This window comes from Heterocephalus glaber, unplaced genomic scaffold, assembly GCF_053883595.1.
Source record: "Heterocephalus glaber isolate CG9 unplaced genomic scaffold, H.glaber_assembly_v1.0 deba00000768, whole genome shotgun sequence".
NCBI classification, from domain to species: Eukaryota; Metazoa; Chordata; class Mammalia; order Rodentia; family Bathyergidae; genus Heterocephalus; species Heterocephalus glaber.
This window is the reverse complement of record NW_028258162.1, coordinates 5,369,960-5,391,982: the sequence shown is the minus strand read 5'-3', so window position 1 is coordinate 5,391,982 and position 22,023 is coordinate 5,369,960. Positions and strand designations below refer to the sequence as shown.

Sequence of the window (22,023 nt, the reverse complement as noted above, 5' to 3'; positions counted from 1 at the left end):
TAGAGATGAGATGGGGTTTGGCTTCGTGTGGGCTTTGCTTTGGGGTTTTATTTGCTATTTGTTGTGTTGGGCTTGGGCTTGAGAGAACATATTTGCTGACCTACCCAATCTCTTTATCCAAATCCCATATTTGCAAGTTCACCACTTTGAGTCAGGGTGAAACCTGGGCCTTTGAACAAAAAGACCCCAATAGCTTGCTTGTGGATCTTTAATATGGCTGTGCCCTTTGTGGTATAATGTCATAAAGCCAGGGTGGCTCTGTGTCAACCAGGAACCTACCCTTTCTGAGAAACAGTTCCTTCCTGACATTTTCTAACAATACCACCCCAGTTCTCCTGATGTGAATTAATCCTGCCTATAAATGGATTTAGTTCAAATAACCCAAATATAGCTCTAACTCTGACATTACACTTTCTGACTTTATATCCAAGGGGATACCAGAAGGAAACACTTTTTCACTGGAGTTTTTATCTACAATTGTATTATTCATGTCTTTCTAATGATCTATAAATCTCTGTTCAACACGAGACACTCAAAGGAAACACTCTATTTCCAAAACTTTTAGTAAGTTTGCACACCTGCACACACTTTTTTCCTTTTACATTTATATGAGCAATGGTTTTGTTAGACTTTAATTGGAGGGATCCTACAGCCTGCTAATTAGAAGCTCAGAGGAAGAGAAAAGAATTAGTCCATATCTCACAAGAGCAGTAAGGGAGACCCTGTAGTCACCAGAGCCTGGAAAGCTTTGACCAGAAGTGCTAGAATACCTAAGACGGAACTTTAATATTGTGGACAGATACTTCTTGTTAATAATTTACGTAAATTTTTAGATTTAAGTAATTCAATCCCTCAAAACAACTATAATGAACAAACTCCACCAAAAATCCTTTTTTTTTTTTTTTGTACTAAGAACTGAACACAGGGCTTCTGCACTAGCTACATTCTCAGCTCTTAATTTTTTATTTTGAACGGGGTCTTACTAAATTGCCCAGGCTGGCTTCAAACTTGCAATCCTCCTGCCTCAGCCTTCCCCAAACCACCATATGGCAAAACTCTGAAATTTGATGTGATTCCTATAATCCAGTTGAAAATTTGTCAGCTAGGATAGGGAGAATTATTCTTGAGAATTCTGATTCAAATTGACCACATTTTAGAATACTCCACACATTGCAGAAGATATAGTCAAGATATATTCAAATACAGCAGAAAATATACTTGTTAGCATATCCTATTGGCTCTGCCTTTTTGTCTATTGTTCACACAATATAAATCAACTAATTGTTTGTTCATTGTTATTCATCATTCCCATACTACCAATTGGAAGGAATTCTTTATATCATACAACAAACATTTTCTGAAAGTCTTCCTTGATTCTGTGATTCTGAATACAAAGAAAAATTCGAGCTGAACTCTTCCTGTCTAGAATTTAATAACACAATTCCTTATAAAAAGTGCTAGAAGACATTTCGATGCTAAAAGAGCCCTTCAAAGAATCAACTCCTTTCCTGGGATGAAAACAGGTTTGCCTCAAAGTCCTGTCCAAACTGAAGTTTATAGGATAAAGGTTTGTGTGAGTCTGGCAAGGTTTTGTGGCACAAAGAAAGCAGACACCAGGCAAAGGGGAATCATGCAAATGCTGAGCATGTGCAGAAGATAATAAATATTTGGGGGGATATATATGTGTGTTTATGGAAGGGGAGCATAGGGAAAATTTACAGCAGAAAAGTAAGTAGATGCCTGACTATAAAGGATTTTATATACTCAGTATTCTATACCATGAATTAAGAAAAAAACTTCATTCCATTAAGTGCTGGCAGATAAAGAAAACCTAAATTGATGGAGTAGCTATGAGAACAGAGGATGAAAAATGCATACAAGACACTTATCTGGTGGTAATACCTAGTTGTCTGTTGAGTTTAACTGTACAAATAGGACTTGGTTTCTGAAGTTAAGATGCCTGGGTACAAGTTTAAGAGATTTTTTTGTTGTTGTTGTTACTGGGGATCGAACTCGGGTCCTTGTGCTTGAGAGGAAGGCGGCAGAACCACTGAGCTAAATCTCCAGTCCTCAAGTTTAAGAGATTCTTAACTTTTACTTTTACAGCCACAGTGAATTTGTTTTCAAAGTTTAAGTTTAGGGATGATTTTAGGACAACAAATGTTATCTCGAAGCTAATATTTATGCTTTCACTGAACGTGGCTCTTCCTGCCCTTTTGTGCCCACCGTCTGTCCCTGTTCCACATTTCTGTCATTTTACATTCCGAGTCCCACTTCTATCCTACCGTAGTCTGGCTCGAATGGATGCTAAGTGGTTGCCGTTCCTCACCATCACTTGGAGATCTCCTCTGTGAAGCAGTTCAGGTGAATGCCATCTAAAAAATAAAATACAAATACATCAATATGTATTGAGTGCTTTAAAAACTGAACTGCAAACCCCCAAAGCTATAACAGAACACAGATATAAAAATGCAACGTGTAAGGACATCCCAAGGTCTAAGAGAAGTCAGTACGATAGCAGCCTGATTAATGAAAATACTGACTTCCAATCAGGGCCTCCCAGGGTATTTAAGTTTTGTCCTTTCAATGGGCCAGTTGCTGATTTCAATCCCTTCCCTCCCTCCCTGCTCATCACACGCACATACCAAACACATACATAGTCAAGAGAAAATTATCAGTGTTCAACAAAATTGCAGGAAGTTTATATATTCTTTCCTTACTTCATTAACTTCAACATTTCTTCCACTTTTTTTCTCAGCCTTCTTCCTCTCACGCCAGTTGTATGTTAACCTGCTCAATTGCTTCTACCTTTAGAACGTATTCAGAAAATCTGAATTCTTCTCGCCATTACCAGTTGTACCTCCCTTTACCGAAAATGTTCTTATCAAAAAATCAGGTGAATATGAGCAGGATGAGCAGAAAGGAAGCTGCATAATGTACATAGAGTTGATCGAACAAAGGGAAAGAAATTGTACTATAGGCAGGGAAATCATAGATGGAAGAAAAAGATTTTTTAAAGTATACCATGTGCTGTCGGAAGCAATGCTACATAATTTTAGGGTAAAATCATTTGGTTAGCCTAATTCTCCTGCCCACAGCCCAGCTATGGAATTCTGACACATAATTCCATTTTGGCCTCTGGTCACAACTGAGACCTCAATGATCCAGTGATGCTGTGATTCTCCAGGACAAGAAACACCCTGGGAGCTGAGAACATCCTGGGAGAACAAACATCTACTCAGTTCCTCGTTGTCCTTGGACTGTTACATCTTATTTACCAGGATGTACTGAGCTCTCTGCAGGTCATTTGTTACATTTGTTTCTCCCCATGTACTGAGTACTGAATAAAAGGTGTGGTAAGCCGGGGGTTTTCGCCTTTGCCGCCCAGAGCAGCACTGATCAGACCCGAAGCTCAGCTTCTTCTCAGTCTCATTTTTCTACCTTTCCTGTAATTCGCCGTGTGCTGCCGTGGCTCGCAGGAGACTAGGACTTAACTGCAGAGGTTCTAGTAACGTCCGCTTTCCCTGTTCCCTACAATTTGCTTATCTTCACAGTGTTTGGGAAACAATACTAAGTACTTTAATTACTATTATTCAGACTTGGGAACTGTATCCCTTTGAATGACAGCCCTACTTTCTGCCTGGATTATAGAGCTCTTCGTAAAATTACTGTAGAGGCTCCTTGGGTTGTTTTAGATGATTCCTGTTGCCTCTAATATTCTTCTTATATAGATGAATATATTTTTATATCTCTAGTCTTGTTTTCTGTCCCAAGCACCAAACTTGCATTTTCATTGCCTGCACCTCAAACACAGTATCCTTAAAGTCATGTCCAGTGTTCCTTCTAAACTTCCCTGATCTTGCAGTCTCTCAGAACAGCCTCCACTCACCTAGTCTACAGTAGCAATTTTGCCCCCTCCCCGCATATTCGTTTGCCAACTCCTGACATTTCTACCTTTGTATCACCTCATCAAGAGTGACACCTTCCGTTGGGGAAACTGGAATGCAAGTTGATAAGAATGCCAAGACAATAACCAGAGAAGGGGGAGAACCCATTACTACTTCTGAGTCTGAAGGGTCGATCAGAGGTGGCAAAGTTAATGGACAAAGGAAGTGACTTGAAGAACGGCTACCTGGCAGGAGCTAGGGCTTTGGGTCACAAGCAAGGTCATGATAGGCTCTCACAGAAAGCCCTGGAGTCAGGAGTAGAGACTATAAATCCCTGACCTCGCTCTCATTCATCCCTCTAATAATATCCATTCAGGGCAACTCATTCTTTGAATCTAACTGGAAGCCACAGCATAAAAGTGCCCTTTGATGGAGCCCAAATTGTTTGCTTTCTGGACCTTGATCCCCTGGAAAAGAGAGGCTATAGACAAGAAATGGAAGAAACTCTGCTTGAATACTTCCTCTTTATCTCGTTACCCCACTAATCTGAGATCTATTACCTCCTGCCTGGTCTTCTGTCTTCTACACATCAGCCTCTTTTCTTCTAGTCCACCAAACAATCGTGTTTTCTGCTCTGGGAAAAGATATTCTGTCTCTACGCTATACTGCTCACACCACAGAAATCTCTCAAAGCAGAACAAAAAGCTACCAGATCCTCTTTTCACAAAGCAATGCAGAAATGGAAGAGACTCATGGACAAGTATCTCCCAACTATTTCTAAAGAGGCTATTTAAAAACTTTCTGAGTCCAGGCTTCCTCAGCAACCATGCATATACCAGTGGTCTTGTCCTTGGTCCAAGATAGCACACTAAAAGCCCCCTCCTCTCCTTCCTACATTTCCATATGCCTCTATCCATGCAGCTTTTGAAAGTGTCAAAGGAAGACACCACCACTTGGCATGTAAAATTAAAAACTGGATTTATTGCTTAACATCGTAAGGGAGAACTGTTCTAACCAGGCAATCATGCCAGGAAGAATAAATGGCTGATTTTGAAGAGGGTTCTGTGGAAGTATGCATTCTGGAGTGGTGTTGGTTAGGGAAGCAGGAGAAAGTTGATGCAAACACTTTGTGTGTCAGGTAGAGGCGGTACGGGTTAGCATTGACCTTAGAAGTACACTCAATGGAGTGAGCCTGCCATATTTTGTCCTACTTGCAAAGTGAGTCTGCAGTTCAAGGTTGTCTTCCAGATGAGTATCTAACTGAAGTGGTTTGTCATCAGCCAGCTAAATAGGTTTGAAACTAGATCTGGTGGTTACTTCTTCCCGTGGCCATAGAACTGCCATTGACTGATTACATAGGTTTAAAACCACTCTTAGGACTGAAGGGTGTAGCAGTGGAGAAGCTCTTGCCTACCATGCATGAGGCCCTGGGTTTAATCCAAAGCAGCATCAGCAAAAAATAGTTTGGTGGTTGCCACGATGTAGGGAGAAATCCTCTGAAGCCCAGGCTAGGTAACACCATGCAGTGATAAGTCACTGTTTAGCTGCCCTGGGGGATCCTCAGCAGGTGCTGAGGCTGTGTGCAGCAAAACAGAGCCGTCCCGCACTGTGCTTGCTGAGACCAGCAGAATTCTCCATAAGGATAAGACAGAGAGTGCAGAAACACATAATTCTTCCCATGGGATCTGGTTCCTGTGTAAACAGGAACTTGGCAAGCAGGGTGGTAACATCAGTAGTACAGCTGCCTCTAAGCTGTCTATCCCTGTGCAATTAATTCCCAGTTAACTCATTGATTTAGCAAGCTGGACTGGTCTAAATCATTCTTCGGTCTGTTAGCATTATCCCAAGTTTGACACAGTCATTTCCTCTACGTCTCCTCGGGAAATTCACTAAAAACACAAGTATAGAATAATTAGAATTTTCCTTAATTTTATCTAAAGAGAAATCTTATTCTAATGAGATGTGTGGCTCCATCATATCCCAAATCACACCACTATGGGTTAAAGACCCACACAGTTTTATCTCATCTCTAAGGTATTCCTTGCCAAATCCCTGAAATGAATCTACTCCTTTCCTGGCATACAACTGATTATAATCATGAGCTAACTTCAAATGAAAGAAATAGCTCTGATGCAACCTAAAGTACTACACAATTGAGCCAGCCACTTGTCCCTGCTACAAATTGGTACAACAAAAGTTATGCCCTTTCATGGCTCATGATCCCCAACATCAATATATCATATGCTACTGTCCTGTCCACCTTGACCACTGCTCAATCCTTAGATAGCAAAGTCTCTGACAGGAAGATGAATGCACTGTGTTTCCACGAGTGTAGAAGAGGCTCAGTAACACCACTCAGGAGTCTCCAAAAGGAAGAAGCCCATAAATCAGAAAGGAATTCTAGATCGATGTTCATCTTGGAACATCTGCTCTTTGTAGCCTTGATGGAGGACAAATGTTTGACTAAACTGGAGAGTCGATTGTGTTCTGTCTTAGATTCCCTCCCCTTCACCTGATACCTCTTTCCATATCCACCTTGTGTTCCATCTCCCCCTCTAATTTTGGCCTATTGGGAATCTCCATTATAGCTAAAACTCCTTTGCAGAAGGTTGAGAATGTTAATCAGCCTTTAAATTATTAAAGGAATTTTAGAGAATGTTAGGATTTGGGGTCCGACCACTATGTCACATTCTTTCCATTCTTATATTATCAGTAAAGACAAATTCAGTCTGGCGGATCTTCAGGAAGGATTACTAGCTTATCTCACCAACTAATATGCACTGAAGTGTCCTTCAAAAGCTAGCTGTGCTGAAGTCACTAATGCTAGTAGTAGACAAAACCCATCATTTTGCCAAGGAAATGCGTGGCTCATCTGTTGAGTCTGCCACCAGAGACTGGTGTCCGACCCACTGGTATCACACTCAGCAGAGCCTCTTTGTTTAAGTGACCCAGAGCCTTCACCTAAACCCTGCAGCTGAGTGATAAAAAGCAGCACTGTAAAACAATCACAGAAGTGGAAACTTAAGTTACGCTTATGTCCATGAAGGGTCTGTCAGTCATTTAGCAGAAGGCTCTGCAAAACTATGAGCATGAGTGTGCTCTGTGGAGTTGTTCAAGTGAAATAGAAAACACATTTTCTGCCCTAGAGCAATCTATAACTTAGGGGAGGAAAGCGAATGAACAAATACTAAATTCTGTATGAAAGAAAAACTAAAACCAAATACAGTCCTACAGTTCTGACCCAATTAACCTATCACTGCTCTCAGAGCACTGTAATAATAGCTGTTATGGCTGTGTCTAGATGCCCCCCAAAGCCTCATGAGGTCACAGGTGGGGCTTTTTCAGAGGTGGCTGAGTCTAGGGTATGTGACGCTGGGATTCATTCATGGTGCAGTGCTAGGCTCAAGGGTATGAGTGCTACCTGCCCTAAGGAGCCGGATAAGATATAAGGGACGGAAAGAGTCCTTTACCAATTGAGGAGGAAATGCTGTGTGGTGTTTAATTCTAAGTGTGGGCTTGACTGGGCTAAAGGATGCCCTACTAGCTGGGAGAACTTTGTGGGTGTTTTGTTTTGTTTTGATATTTTGTTGTTGTTGTTGTTGTTATGTTTTGTTTTCATTACCGAGGGGACTGAACACGGGGCCTTCACAGTGAGCTAGTTTTTCACATGCCTAGTTTTTCTTTTTCTTTTTGGTACCCCAGGGATTGAACTTGGGACCTTGTGCTTGTGAGGCAGGGGGCAGAACATGCCTAGTTTTTCTATTTTCTTATTTTATCTTGCTAAGTCACTGAGTTGCCCAAGCTGAGCTAAAATTTGCAAGCCTCCTGCCTCAGCCTCCTAGGGTGATGGGATGACAGGTGTGCACAACCAACCTGGTTTAAATGCCATGACTGAATATCTGTGAGAGTGTTTTTCAGATGAGAGCATCAGCAACTGAATCAGGAGTCTGTGTGAAAGAGACCTGCACTCATTAGCGTGGGTGGGCACCCAATTCACTGAGGACCTGCAAAGAGGCAAAGGGAGGTAGAAGGGGAAGGGGGAATTCTCCCTCTTCTCCAGCTGGACTTCCATCTGCCCAGCTTTTGGACATCTCAGGCCTTCTGACTCTGGGAATCATACCAGCGCTCCTCCCACCCTCTGGTATTGGGGTTTCCAGGGCAAACTGAGTCACACCACACACTCTCCCTATTCCCTAGCTTACAAGGGGCTGATGTGGAACTTTTCATTTTCCATAGTCACATGAGCCACTCCAAGTCTCTCTCTCTGTCTCTCTCTCTCTCTCTGTATGTGTTTTCAGAGTATATTAGGGTTTCTCTGGAGAACCTTGACTAGTATAGTTTGAAAATATGACTCCCCACACTCTTTGCTTGTATGTCCTGAGCACTAAATTGAAGATTAAAAATATCTGACCAATCTATCTTTCTTTATAGGGTTGCTGTTCCAGTTTCTCTTGCTACATAACAAACCACCCCAAACTTCAGGCGTAAAGCAATATTACTGTACCCATAGATTCTTCAGGTCAGGAATCCAAACACAGCAGAATGCTCTAGATTGTTTCTGCTCCAAGACATTCGAAGCTTCGGCTGGGAAGACTCAAAGGCTGGAGGCAGCCCATGTCCTGGGAGGCGGGCCCCTCAGGGGCTTCTTCATCCACACAGTTGGCCATTAATACTGCTGTTGGCTAGGGCCTCAGCTGGGTCGCAGGAGGGGGAACTTGCCAGGGGCCTCCAACTCGAGTTGGTTTGGACTTCTTTGTATCGGTAGTTGAGTTCTAAGAGTGAGTATCAAAACCACAGGCAGGACCTCTGCTATCTTTTATGATCCAGCTTTCCAAGTCTCAGAGGCCCTGCCTGCACTGGCTCAGTCTCACAGCGCTATCATGGATCAATCTGCTATCCAGGTTCCAGGCCCTGACGTCAGAAACCCTCACTGTGAGACAAGCATCAGATTCAAACAGTAGGAAGGGCATCCAGAGGGGGAAACACTGTGATGGCATTGCTGGAATAGGAAATCTTCCATAGTTGCTTTGAGGATCAAGGAGAGCAACAGAAACTTCTGCCTTTAAGAATGCATTTTTGGGGCCGGGGATTTAGCTCAGTGGTTCCGGTGCCTGCTACGCAAGTACAAGGTCCCTAGTTCGATCCCTGGTACCAAAAAAATAAAACAAGAATGAATTTTTGTCAAGTTCTCAGCACTTTGTGAATCTAACAAAATCCATAAGTTATGTGCTTCTAAGACTTTTCATGGCCCCTTTTAGCAATTTATACTATTTTATTAATTAGTTTTTAATAGAAATTCAAATCCTAGGAAAACAATTGAAGTTCTGATTTTTAAAATATAGATGGCTATAAATCACCAGTGGGAAGAAAAAATATTTAACAGCCTAAATTATCAACCAAAATGTGCAAATTAAAACTATAAGAAGTTTTTTAAACTTGAAAACACTGAAATATGACAACATCAGCAAGGATTTACTGTAAGCCCTAGTAAGACTGAGTAACAAACTATTGCCAATAAATGGCAAATTAAAACAAATGTGTGTGGTGATACATGCCTGTACTTCTAGCTCTCAGGAGGCTGAGGCAGGAGGATCTCAAGATCGGGGCCAGCCTGAGGTACGTAATGAAATTTTGTCTCAAAAAAGCAAACAAATAACCAAGTAAATAAATAAATGAAATACTTATTACTGTATACAGTGTCTGAGGGTTGGGCATCCAGGAATATCTTAGCTGGTTGGTCCTGGCCTAAGATGCCCCATTGGTGGTCAGCAGTAAGTCGTTGACTGGAGAACTCAGGTCCTTGCCTGCTCTTGGGAGGAGGCTTCAGTTCCTCATCACAGGGGTGGTTTTTCGAGGTTGTTGAAGTCTTTCTTCCCACCACACAGCAGCTGTCTTCCTCCCAAGCAGGGCATCCAAGAGAGGCAAAACTGACATCTCAGTGCTCTTGATGAGCAGAAAACTGTATTTCTAGGTAAACTCAATGATATGTTTGACTGTGCTGAGAATAAATGATTTTAAATAAATTTAAAAACAAATAAATAAATACAGTATTATGCACTCAGAGAAATCACATTTCTTAAAATCTATATTGACTAGAAAGTCAGCAATATGCATAGCAATATGCATAGTTTGGCTATCATAAATCTAAGCATAAAACGCTTACCTTCTCAGGAAAATTCTGTAACTTACATCACACAAATCACTGCTTGAGGAAATATACAGTGAATATCATTTGTGGACAAACAGGTCTTTCATTCTGGCTTCTTTTCTTTTTCATTTTCCTTTCCCCAGATAAGTCTAGTAAGTCTAAACTTCACAAAAATCAGCCTGAAATTTTCTCTCCTGAAAATTCTCAAGTTCATTTTGCCTGTTCTACCTACACTTAGATCTTTCATTCAGAAATTCTAACTCATTGTACAAATGAGATGATTAAACCATATATTCCTCCATGAACATAAGGTAATTCAATTGCGTACATAAGGTAACACAACAAGAGTTAAATGTCCAACAAAATTTCCAAAGCAAATTCTGAAAAGCCCTAGAAAGAGGAGGCTTCCTCCTAAAATACAGGCCCCTTTTATCAAGGGTTTTTAATATTCTTGTCTTCTTTTGCAAATAACTGCAAGTGTAAGAAAGAATGTGAACCTTTGCACTTGAGTAGCCAACATGTTCAAAGTATCTTAGTACAAGAAAGAAAATTTCAATTTTCTCAAAAAAATAAATGCTATTATGCTCTATTACACATTAATTAAAAATTATTTTTATTTTTCAAAATTAGTTATCACATATGAAACCTCCTTGTTTGAAATAAAATAAGCTAAACTAAAACGAAGTTAAAAGAAGTTGTAATTTGAATAAGACCAATAAAAGGTTTTCATACATTCATTCTGAGGTCTTTAGTATTTTATCTCTCCCGAGCTCATAACCACAAATCCAGTAAATTATATTAACTAAAATGCCCTATCAGTGTTGATCATAAATATATTAAAATTTTTAAAACAAAACTTTAAAATTCCCCCTCCAAAAAAGGTAGAAAATACATATTTAATAACATGCCAAATGCAAGGCTGTCCTTTCTTTAGGAGTGTAAATCCCCACTTAAATAGAGTGAGAACTAAAAAGTGATAGAAATTCTTTTTTCTAAATGTCTCTGTCTTCAGACATAAGGACTGAGTTCTCTTATTACAGTGAAGTTGAAAACTGGCTGTTTATTGGCACATTAGTAAGTTACTCAAAAGCTTTTTTGGCAAATGCCCACCTCAGAAAAGAAAATGTGTGAGCTTCACTACAAAATCTACAATCTTTTAATTGGATGTGTACAAAAGGCCTTGTTACGGCTTGTGTCTAGAGGTCTCCCCAAAGCCTCATGCCATCATAGGTGGGGCTTTTTCAGAGATGTCTGAATCTGGAGTGGGTGATTGACTCATGATGCAATACTAGGATTAAAGATGCTAGGATTAAGATGTGTGATTACTAAATCAGTCCACTGATTGGACTGGCACTGCCCTAGTCCCAGTAGACTGGATAGAATACAAGGCTAGAAAGAGTCTTGTCTTGCCCCTTGCTTGCTTTGCTGCTTTCTCAACCCCCCATGAACTGTTTCTCCTCTGCAACTCCCTCCTGCCACACCACCCTGCCTTGGAGTCAGCCGATTATGGATTGAAACCTCTACAAACTGTGAGCTAAATAAACATTTTCCACTTTAACTTTGGGTGTTGCGTATTTTTGCTCAGCAACAAGAGAAAAATAACTAAGACAGGCCTCATTTGGATTCTGTGCATATTATGAATCAATCATTTACATTTACAATTCCAACTTGCATTTCTCATGAACCAGTACCTCAAAATGCAAAATTTATTTCTCCAAAATATAAATGCCTACCACTTTAGAGGTATTTCAGTAGACTTAAATTAGCTCTACAGTCTCAGGAGAAAAACTGTAATCCCTCTGAAGTACCCCACCTCCCAATGTTGCCCCATTGACTACCAAATTCCAACACAGGTTTTGGCAGGATGAGTCATGCCCAAGTGACATTTCCAACATGGTGCTTCCCTCTCTGCCCTGAGTTGATGCAACCAGGCTGCCTCTCCCTCTCCCTTCTTCGGCATCACACTCCCTCTGCCTCTCAAGATTGCTGTGCTATTTCTACTTTTGAACTACCCTCCCAGAAGATGTTCTGTCCACCTAAATCCTATACATTCCTCAGGACCAACTGAAGTCTCAACATATACATAAAACCTTCCTGTATACTTCAAATCCACTGTAACCTGACCTCCACCTGCCTCCCATACTCATGCGTGCATACACACACATACACACACACATACACACACAGATACATTTAAGCTCCTTGTTTGGGGTGAGTATTTGGGTCTTTTGTTGTATATGTAAACACTAAACCCCATCATGCCTAGCTTTTAGCACTTGCCCCAAACAATTAGCCTGCTTCTCTGGAGATTAGGGTTGTGTTTTACTCAGTTTTCACTGGAGCTACAGTGAGCACACAATGAGAACTGATCTGCATATAACTGCATATAACATAGAACCGATGTGCATATTTATGACCCTGGTCCAGGCAGACATCATCATATTAGCATCTTACAAATAATGCATTGTCTTGTCACTGAGAAAACAGGAGTGATTCTCAGCTACAAAAGCTCACAAAAGGTGCACAAAATTAGCTCATGGATTACCCCAGCTTTATATTTGGGACAAGAAGAACATTTTAGAGCAAGTGCAGGAAGCTCAGACAGCTGTCCTGGGATCCTACAGCGAATTCCTTACATAGTAGAATTCACCTAGTGCTGCTACACTGATCCTCGCCTTGGGCATAAATCTGAGACCCCAGCAGAAGCCTCGTGATTACTTTAAGTTATTCCTTTCAAAGGACTAGAAAATCTGGGGTTGTTTTTTTTTCCGATACTGAGGTTGCTTTGTGTTTTGTTTTGTTACTGGGGATTGAACCTAAGGCCTTCACCCTAAGCTACATCCCCCAGACATTCTTTTCCTCCCTCAGCCTCTCAAAGTGCCGGGTTTATAGGCACGCACCACCAGCCCTGGATGTGTTTGACTGAGCAGATTCACGGCTTTGTTACTGTGAAACGGGCTCCTTTGGCTCCAGGTCCAGCAGCACAGCACGGAAAGCTCTTCCTCAGTCACCCTTCCTCTCAGCCCAGAAGACACCAGGTGCTGTCCTTAGCCTCCAGCCACAGGGAGGGAGATGGCTCCCCTCCTCCCAGCAAGGCCCTCCCACTCTGCTCCCAAGTTGGTGCCTGCCTCAGCTGCTTCCCATGGAAGCTCTAATCCGCTGGGGTGCACACATGCATCCGAAAGATAAATGGCAGGTATCGCCAAGGCTAGTTTTATAATTGACAAATCCTATCATAAAAGGTTTGTGTAAAGGGTTCATAAATGCAGATGTTTTGATATATTTTTAAATTTTTAATTGACACAATTATATATATATATATTTATAGGGGACATTCTATTTCAATAACGCATACCATATGTAACAGTCAGAGTAAGGTCATCAGCATAGCCATCACTGCAAACATTCATCATTTCCTTGTGTTGGGAACATTCCAAATCCTCTCCACCAGCTATTTTGAAAAATACAATTAATTCTTGTCAAGCACAGCTTGTAGTTAGCGTTACAAAACTCTAGAAGTTACAACTGGGATCCAGCCGCACCTGGGCATTCAACAAATTGTCTCTGTCCCACCTGGGCCCCCTTTCCAGCTTCTGGTAACTATTATCAGACTTTCTACTTGAATAAGGTCAATTTTGTAGCTTCCATATCTCAGTGAGAACATCTAATACTTTAGACGTGGAGTCTGTTTAAATTCTTACCGTAAAATAAATGTTGAGCCATGGATACTGTATGTCTTAGCAGACAACCGATTTTTCTGCATCCCTTCCCAAAAGGCTTTGGAGCCACTATTTCAACTATATGTACTTGAACTATATATACCAGGACTGTGCCATTTTACTGCTTTCAGTATTTTTTCTTTTTTACTACTGTTTTCTGTTTTACTTTCCTACGGGCCAGCCATGTCATTCACTTCCCTTAAACAATATCTTCCTTCTAACACAGTCTCTTTCTACGCAGATGAGGACCTAAATACAATTTGAAGGACTGAACTGAGTCCACCAACTGGCCATCATGTGGGAACAGGAGGAAACTCAATCTAACAAGAGGCAGAAGGAAGCCTGCAGGGAGATGGGGGTTTTGGGGGATAAGCTGGCAACCCATGCCGGGTATGCCGATTTCATTTCAGCAAGATGTGAAAAAAATCTAAGAGCAGACAGAGCCATCAAGTGATGCATAATAATACTAAGCCAGTTAATCCCAGGACAGTCATATGAATTGATAAAGAGTAGGATAACAATCACTTTCTGGGAGTGCAGCCAGAGAGGGACCACCCAATCCTAACACCCTGTCAAGACTCAGGCTCAATTCCCAAATGAATACCGGTTCCTGGAAGGGGGAAAAGGAAGAGTTTGATCCTTCATAAACTAGGAGCAAGCAGCAGCTGGGCCACCCGAAGCAGCAACTCAGGGTGAACTACTTCAGTCAAGGTCATTGTCAAAGATTACGCTGTGCCTTTGCCTTGTGCTCCTGGTTATGCTGTCCTCCAGGCCTAGAATTTCAATCCCTCCATCTTAAATTAGAAAAATTTAATTTATCTTTTAATCTCAAGTATAAACTACTCTCATCTCACGGATAAGGTTTCTTTCTCCTTGTGTGCTGGAAATATTCACAATATGGTAGTTATATATTTATATTTCACCATTCAATTCACTGAGCGCCTTGAGGTCAGAAATATTTTTCATTTATCTGTGTGTCCTCAGAAATATCTCACACCCCGTAGTCAACATACACCTGTTGATTGTGCTAGTCAGCTTTCAATAGCTATGGCAAAATACCTGAGATAAACAACTGAGAAAGAAGAAAGATATATTTTGGCTCATGGTTTCAGAGGTTTCAGTTCCTGGTTGCTTGGCCCCATAGCTTTGGGCCTGTGGTGAGGCAGCACATCATGGTGGATAGTGGATGGTGGAGCAAAGGTGCCCATTTCATGAAACCCAGGAAGCAGAGCGAGAGAGAGAGAGATGAAGGGGCCAGGGTCCCAATACGCCTGTCAATGGCACACCCCAATCACCTACTTTCTCCAACTATGCCCCACACTCCTGAAGTTTCCACTAGCTCACAGTAGCAGCATCAGCTGGAGACCAAACTTTCAACATATGAGCTTTTGAAGAACATTTAAGATCCAAAGCATAACCCTGATGAACAAATGAGTAAATAAGTGAACGAAAGCATAAATGAATCTTGACGTTTGTTATCTTAGACAGGAAGACCGCCATTGTTTCTGAACCCTCCTGTTACTGAGGACATCTGCAGGTGGGGGGACCTGAGGACACTGAAGTGGGGGGACCTGAGGATGCTTGGCCATGAGCAGAGCAGCCTGCGGACACCAGGGGCACATTCAGAAAAACAGAAATGGCACCAGGACGCGTGCAGTGCTTGACACCCTCTCTACTAATAGCAAGACTTCTCAAGGGACTAAAAGTCTCTCCTTTTCTTCCTGCCTCCAAGCAGAGGTAAGGAAAAGCAACCTTGTAGTGCTGATATTTCTCATTTAGAGAATTTCACACTTAGGTGCAGAGGCGTCTGAAAAATGACTGCAACTTTATTCTGTACGCAGAATGCACGTTATCGCTGCAGAGACAATAGCAGTGCCACCTCTAGGCATAGTGATAAGAAGTTAGTTTAAACTTCTGAAAGGACTGAGATTAAAGAGAAGAAGAATTACCATCTTTGGGGGCAAATCAGTTCCACAACCTCAAAGAAGAAGAAAAGATCAGAAGCCAACTCTCAACAGTTTACCAGCTTCTCCCGTGGATGACTAAATAATTAATAATACAAAAACGGCTGTGTTCTATAATGAGAAGGACAGATTGCTACCAAAAGGACCCAATTCTTTTCCACTTACTAGTTTGTTAGGGTTAGAGATCCCAGTTAGGAGAGGCTCATCAGTGGCCCCCACCTCAGAAAGAGCTTCTTTCTCTTGTGCTTTCAAATGACAGCCAAGAGACTAAGAAATGAGTGAATTAGGATTAGTGTCAATTCCAAATCATACAAATAAATCAATGCCATCATTAGTTCTTGCCATTTCCATCTATTTCTTCTCTTTTCCGTGAATGAAGAACCAAATTTTTTTTAAGTTTAATCTTGTTCTAGCATAGTTGCGTAGCTGTAATCCCAGCCCTCCACAAGGCAGATTGCAAATTCTAGCCCAGACTGTGCAATTTAGAGATTTAACAAGATTCTGTTTTAAGTTTTTTTAATGACAAAAGGAGTGAGGATATAGCTCATTGCAAAGACCCTGAGTTCAATCTCCAGTATGACAAAAAAAAATTTAAAAGATGAAGATTTTAACTTAAAACATAAAGAACTAACAGCAAAATTCAAATATACTCCACATCCTTCCTTCATAAGCTAAAGTATTCCCTAAGAGGAAGTATCTATATTTCTATACATTTACCCATATATAACCCACACGCATATGGGTATATATAGACAGAGATATAGATATAAATATAGATATATATCCTTTGATTACAACAAAAAAGTGTAGCATTGTCCCTGTGTTTTACGTTACATTACATAATGTTACATAGCATTACTTTTACACTATGAAGGTTACATTCAGAATCATTCAGCAGGATGTCCAAGCTCATATAGTTCACATGCCATAGAATTTACATGTGCTCTTTAAATTAATGGAATGCAGGTGTAAATAGAAAGTTCTGGTAGATGGATACATCAACTTTCCTTTAACTATGATATTATTAAAATTTTCTAGGGTCCCTTCAAAATAAATAAGAACATGATTTGCCATAAATGTTAAAAATGACATAAACAGAGCTCTCCAAATTGTATGAAAAAGCAAATAAGTTCAAAGAAGTATTTTACAGTGATAACAATGAATATATTCCTTTAGACACCACAGTACTTCCAAAACTGTTCATTACAACACTAGTAGTACAGGAGATTAAGAGATATTACATGAGGGCCAGGGTTTTAGCTCAGTGGTTCTGCCACCTGCCTCACAAGCGCAAGGTCCCAAGTTCAATCCCTAGTACCAAAAAAAAAGAGAGATATTACATGAATAAAAAAAAGAGTCAACAAAACCAGTTCTACTTCTATACATGAACAATAAACTATCAAGAAAAAATAAAGAAAGCAATTCCATTTACAGTAGCATCAAAAATTACAGTAATAAATTCAGCCAAGGAGCCTAAAACTTGTACTCTGAAAACTTTGAAACACTATTGAAAAAAAATTTTAAAGTCATGGAAAGATATTCTGGTATCATAGATTGGAAGAACTGATGTTTTGAAGATGTTAATACTATTCAAAGTGGATTGACAAATTTAATATAACCTCTATTAAAAGCTGAACAACAGTTTTTACAATAATAGGAAAAATTCTGTGGAATCTTATGGGATATGAATAACTGAAACAATTTTGACAAAGAACAAATTGGGGTCTCACATTCCTGGTTTCAAAACTTACTACAATACTACAGTAATCAATACCGGGTAGCACTGCTATAAAAATAGTCACATAGATCCTGGAACAGAATAGATAGCCCAGAAATAAACCCTCACCTATATAGATGGTTAAGTGATTTTCACATGGGTGCCAAGACATTCAATGGGGGAAAAAAAATCTTTTTAACAAACAGTGCTAAGAAAACTAGATATTCTATGCAAAACAAAGAAGTTCAACCCACATATTATACCATAAATAACTTAAAATGGATCAAAAAGCTAAACATGAAAGTTTAAACTATAAAACCCCTAGAAGAAAACATAGTGTTTCATGACATTGATTTGTCAATGACTTCTTGGATATGAAGCCAGAAGCAAAACAAAAGAAAAATTAGGTAGACTATATCAAAATTGAAAACTTCAGAGCACCAAAAGAAAGAAAAAAAATTGAGTGATAAAGTAACTGAGCACTTGTAAGTCATATATCTGATAAGGGGAAAATATCCAGAATATAAAAAGGACTCCTATAACTCAATAAAAAAACAATTTTTAAATTTTTATTATTTTTGTTTTTTGTTTTTTGGTACCAGGGATCGAACTCAGGTCCTTGCTCTTGCAAGGCAAAAACAATTTTTTTTAAGTGGGCAAAGAATTTGAAAAAATATTTCTCCAAAGAGGTTGTCCATATGGCCAGCAAACAGCTAAGAAAATATCCAACTTATTCACCAATGTTTAATAATAAAAAATTATTGAGTAAATGTCAAGTCAAAGCTACCATGAAATAGTACCTTATACACATGGAGATGGCTACCATTAAATAAATAAATAGAAATAGCAACTATTGGTAAGGATCAGGAGAAACTGGAACCCTTGTGCATTATTAGAGGTGATGTAAGGTGGGGAAAGAACAGAAGTGCTAAAAAGTACTAAAAGTAGAATTAGTGTACGACTCAGCAATTGAACCTCTATATACATGAATAATCAAAGAATTGAATGCACATTCTCAAAGAGATACTCAAACACGCATGTTCATACCAGCATTATTCATGATTGCTGGAAGGCAATGCAACCCAAGTGACTATTGATGGAAGAATGGATAAACAAAACGTTGTCTATACATACGATGCAATATTATTCAGCGTTATATGGAAGGCCATGCTGAGACATGCTACATACGACATGGCTGAAACTTGAAGATGTTATGCTACGTGAAATAAATCAGTCATAAAAAGATAAATGTTGTACGATTCCACCTACAACAAGTATGAAGAGTGATTGAACTCATAGAAACAAGGAGTAGAGCAGTGGCTGCCAGGGACTGAGACAAGTAGACTCGGAGTTATTGTTTAATGGGCAGAGATTCGGTTTGAAAGATGAAAACAGTCCTGGACACAAACAGTGATAACTGCACAGTATTGTGAGTGTACTTACTGTCACTGAGTGGCACACTCAGAAATGTTGAGATGGTAAACTTTATGTTATGTGTATTTTGTTAAAATATATACAACATTAAACATTTTTAAAGACTCAATTATCAAGACTTTGAGAAATACAAGATTAAACAAAGACAAACTAGTTTTCTTTACCACAGGATTTCTTGTGATGCTTTGTTACTCAACAAAAGGGAAGTATTAAGCTTCATGACTCAGTAAAAGAGAGATGCAGCTGGGTATGGTAGTTCAAGCCTGTAATCCCAGGCCTCAAGAGGCCAAGGCAGGAGGATCTCTTCGAGTTCAACACCAGCCTGGGCTACATAGTGAGTTTGGGCCAGCCTGAACTACAGAGCAAGACCTTGTTTAAAAAAAAACAAACAAAAAAACAGAGACAGAGGAAATATACAGCATTATTCAATCTTCATTGAACTACATATTTAATTGGAAGTTTTCATCTGTGTTTTTGTTTGGAAAATATTGCCAAGGGGCATGCTGAGGAAATAGCAAGGAATCAGAAAGAGAATTTTAATATCTAACAGACAGATTTATTTATTAATAGTAGAACCTGTACAAAGTAGATGAATAGAGGTAGCAATAAAACTGATGAATGACAGAGTTGTGCATTGTATTAAAACATCCCTAAAATACTTAAGAATAAGTTTTAGAGGACAAGTTCATAAGGTTGATTCCTTTGTAATCCAATTAATTTTTATCTTTCCGTATCATCAACCACTTTCTAAGTGCCTACCATGTATACTCACAATCTTAATACAATACCTGTATTATCTAATCTGATTCCTCCCAGCAGCAGCATGAAATTATTTTGTGATCACCATTTTAGATGATGCTGGAAGAATTTAGCATGAATTGATGAAAGACATTATGTTAACTGAAATAAGCCAGTCACAGAAAGACAAATACTGTATGATCCCTCTTGTACCAGGCACCTAAAGTAATCAGATCCATAGAGAAAGAAATCTACTTTAGTTCGATGCAACTTAGTGAGCTACTAAACTGGCCAAGCTGGAAGGGTAATCCTACTGTTCCCTGCCTAAATCCCACTGAAGATCAGATAAACAACTAATTCCAAAATAAGTAAATGCACTTAGTCACCTGGGAATCCGAAGCATGCCAAATACATTGGGTCAGTGCATCTAAGGGAATGGACATATTCCACTGCTAGGGCTGGGGTATTCTGAGCTCTCAGACCAATCCCTGCTCTCTCTCTCTCTCTCCCCTCTCCCCGCCATCATGCACTATTCTAGCTCAGCAAATGGCAAATTCATCCTACTACTCCCCAGTTCAGATGCTTCAAATGTCTTGTCTTCTCACATAATATCGCACTCCACATTCAATCTAACTTTTTGCTTTGTTTTGTTTGTTGTTGCTGTTGTTTTTACAAAGGGTCTCCCTTTGTAGTTCAGGCTGGGCTTGAATTAACTATGCCATCGAGGCTGGCCTCAAACTCACAATGATCCTCCTGCTTCACCCTACCAAGTGCTGAGATTATAGGCATGCGCCCCCACAGCCACCTCAATCTAACTTTAGAAGATCAGGCTGGGGATTTAGCTCAGTGTGGCTGTGCCTGCCTCACAAGCACAAGGTCCTGAGTTCGATCCCTGGTACAGGAGGTGGGGGGGGGTGTCAAAAAATAAAATTTAAAAAAAAGAAGATCGATTAGTTCATCCTTCTAAATTTATGCCAATTTACTGACTTCTACCAGTTACCTCTGCTCTTTTTTCCCTCTCATCTTATTTATCCTCCTTTCCACACTACAGAATCATTGCTTTAAAACAAGCCAGTCATGTCTCTCCTTTGATTACAACTCTGTAATGAATTCTTATTTTTTAATGTAGGTATTTTAAAATTTTATTTCATCGAAAAATGTTTGCAATACATGAAATTTGCATTCATCTAAGGGAGTAGGTGCATGTACACAACACATCTGGATTCTTTTATCTCCCCTTCCCCTCCCCATTTTCTTTATTGTTGATATTGTTATGATGTTCAGTTCGTGTTTGTGACATATAGTGTTTACATCCACTGTGGGCATTTGGCATATGTACGTGACACATGTTAAATCTTTTTACTTTCCCTTCTCCCCTCCCCAGTCTCCTCTCCAATGGGGTCTCGGACTTCTTCCCATTTGCAAAAGATCCATCTCTTTGTTTCCTTCTAGCCATCCTTTATCTTACTCTTCAATTGACTCAAATGAGAGACACCATATGGCATTTACAATTGTGTGTCTGATTTATTTCACTTGACATTGTACTTTCCAGGTGGATCTATTTTCCTACAAATGTCTCCAATTTATCCTTCTTTATAGCCACATAGTATTCCATTGCACATAATGGATTCTCATCTCACCCAAAATTTTAAAAAACCAAAGCATTAATCTGGTCCAAAGGTCCTCCACCATCTGACCACCAACTACCATCCTTCCTGTCTCACCTTAGGCCATTCCTAACCTTATTCAGTGTTCCAGCCACACCTGCTTCATTCCCTTTCCCAAATGCTTCCACCTCAACACCTTGCGACTCTTTCACCTGGAAGTTCTTTGCCCACGTAACTCCAGACTTGTCCCACTTCCTTCTCTCATTTGGGTCTTGATTGAAATATGTACTTCAGACTTGGAAAGGCCTTCTAAACCACCTTATATAAAACAACCTCTTACAGTGCTTTTGGGTTAGCTTCATGTTCTCTGGTATAGTGTGCTTACAAAAATTTGAAATAGTGTATATGTACTTGTTAATTGTTTAACGTCTATCTCACCCTATCAGAAATACCAGCACCTGAGGGTAAGGACTTTATTCTATTCACTATATCCTCCAAAATAGTGCTTAACAGACACACACACACACAGAAAACCACAAAAAAATTGCTACATGAATGAACTATTACTATATTTACACATATGATTTACAATTTGTGTAATTTACAATTTACTTCATTGCTTCCTTATCCTTCTTTATAGCTGAATAGTATTCCATTGGGTGTAATGGATTTTCATCTCACCCAAAATTGTAAAAATTGAAGGCATTAATCCATAGAATGGTTTATTATCATTTTGGTCATAAATGGCCACAGCTGGACATACATGAAAAAATCAGCATTCAATTATAAGGCACTCAGTGATGGAAAAG

At 39.8% G+C, this 22,023-nt stretch overlaps 1 protein-coding gene across 1 annotated transcript in view; it reads right to left on the bottom strand.

Annotated features, from left to right (window-relative positions):
• Nucleotides 1–22,023, bottom strand: part of Arl5b (ARF like GTPase 5B) — a 168,070-nt gene that overhangs the window by 49,131 nt on the left and 96,916 nt on the right. Inside the window, exons 7-9 of the transcript XR_015449609.1 lie at nt 9,692–9,885; nt 8,392–9,032; nt 2,286–2,375 (exon numbers count right to left, since the gene is read on the bottom strand). The gene's annotated coding sequence lies outside the window, so the exon portion shown is untranslated. The remainder of the gene's footprint in view (nt 1–2,285; nt 2,376–8,391; nt 9,033–9,691; nt 9,886–22,023) is intronic.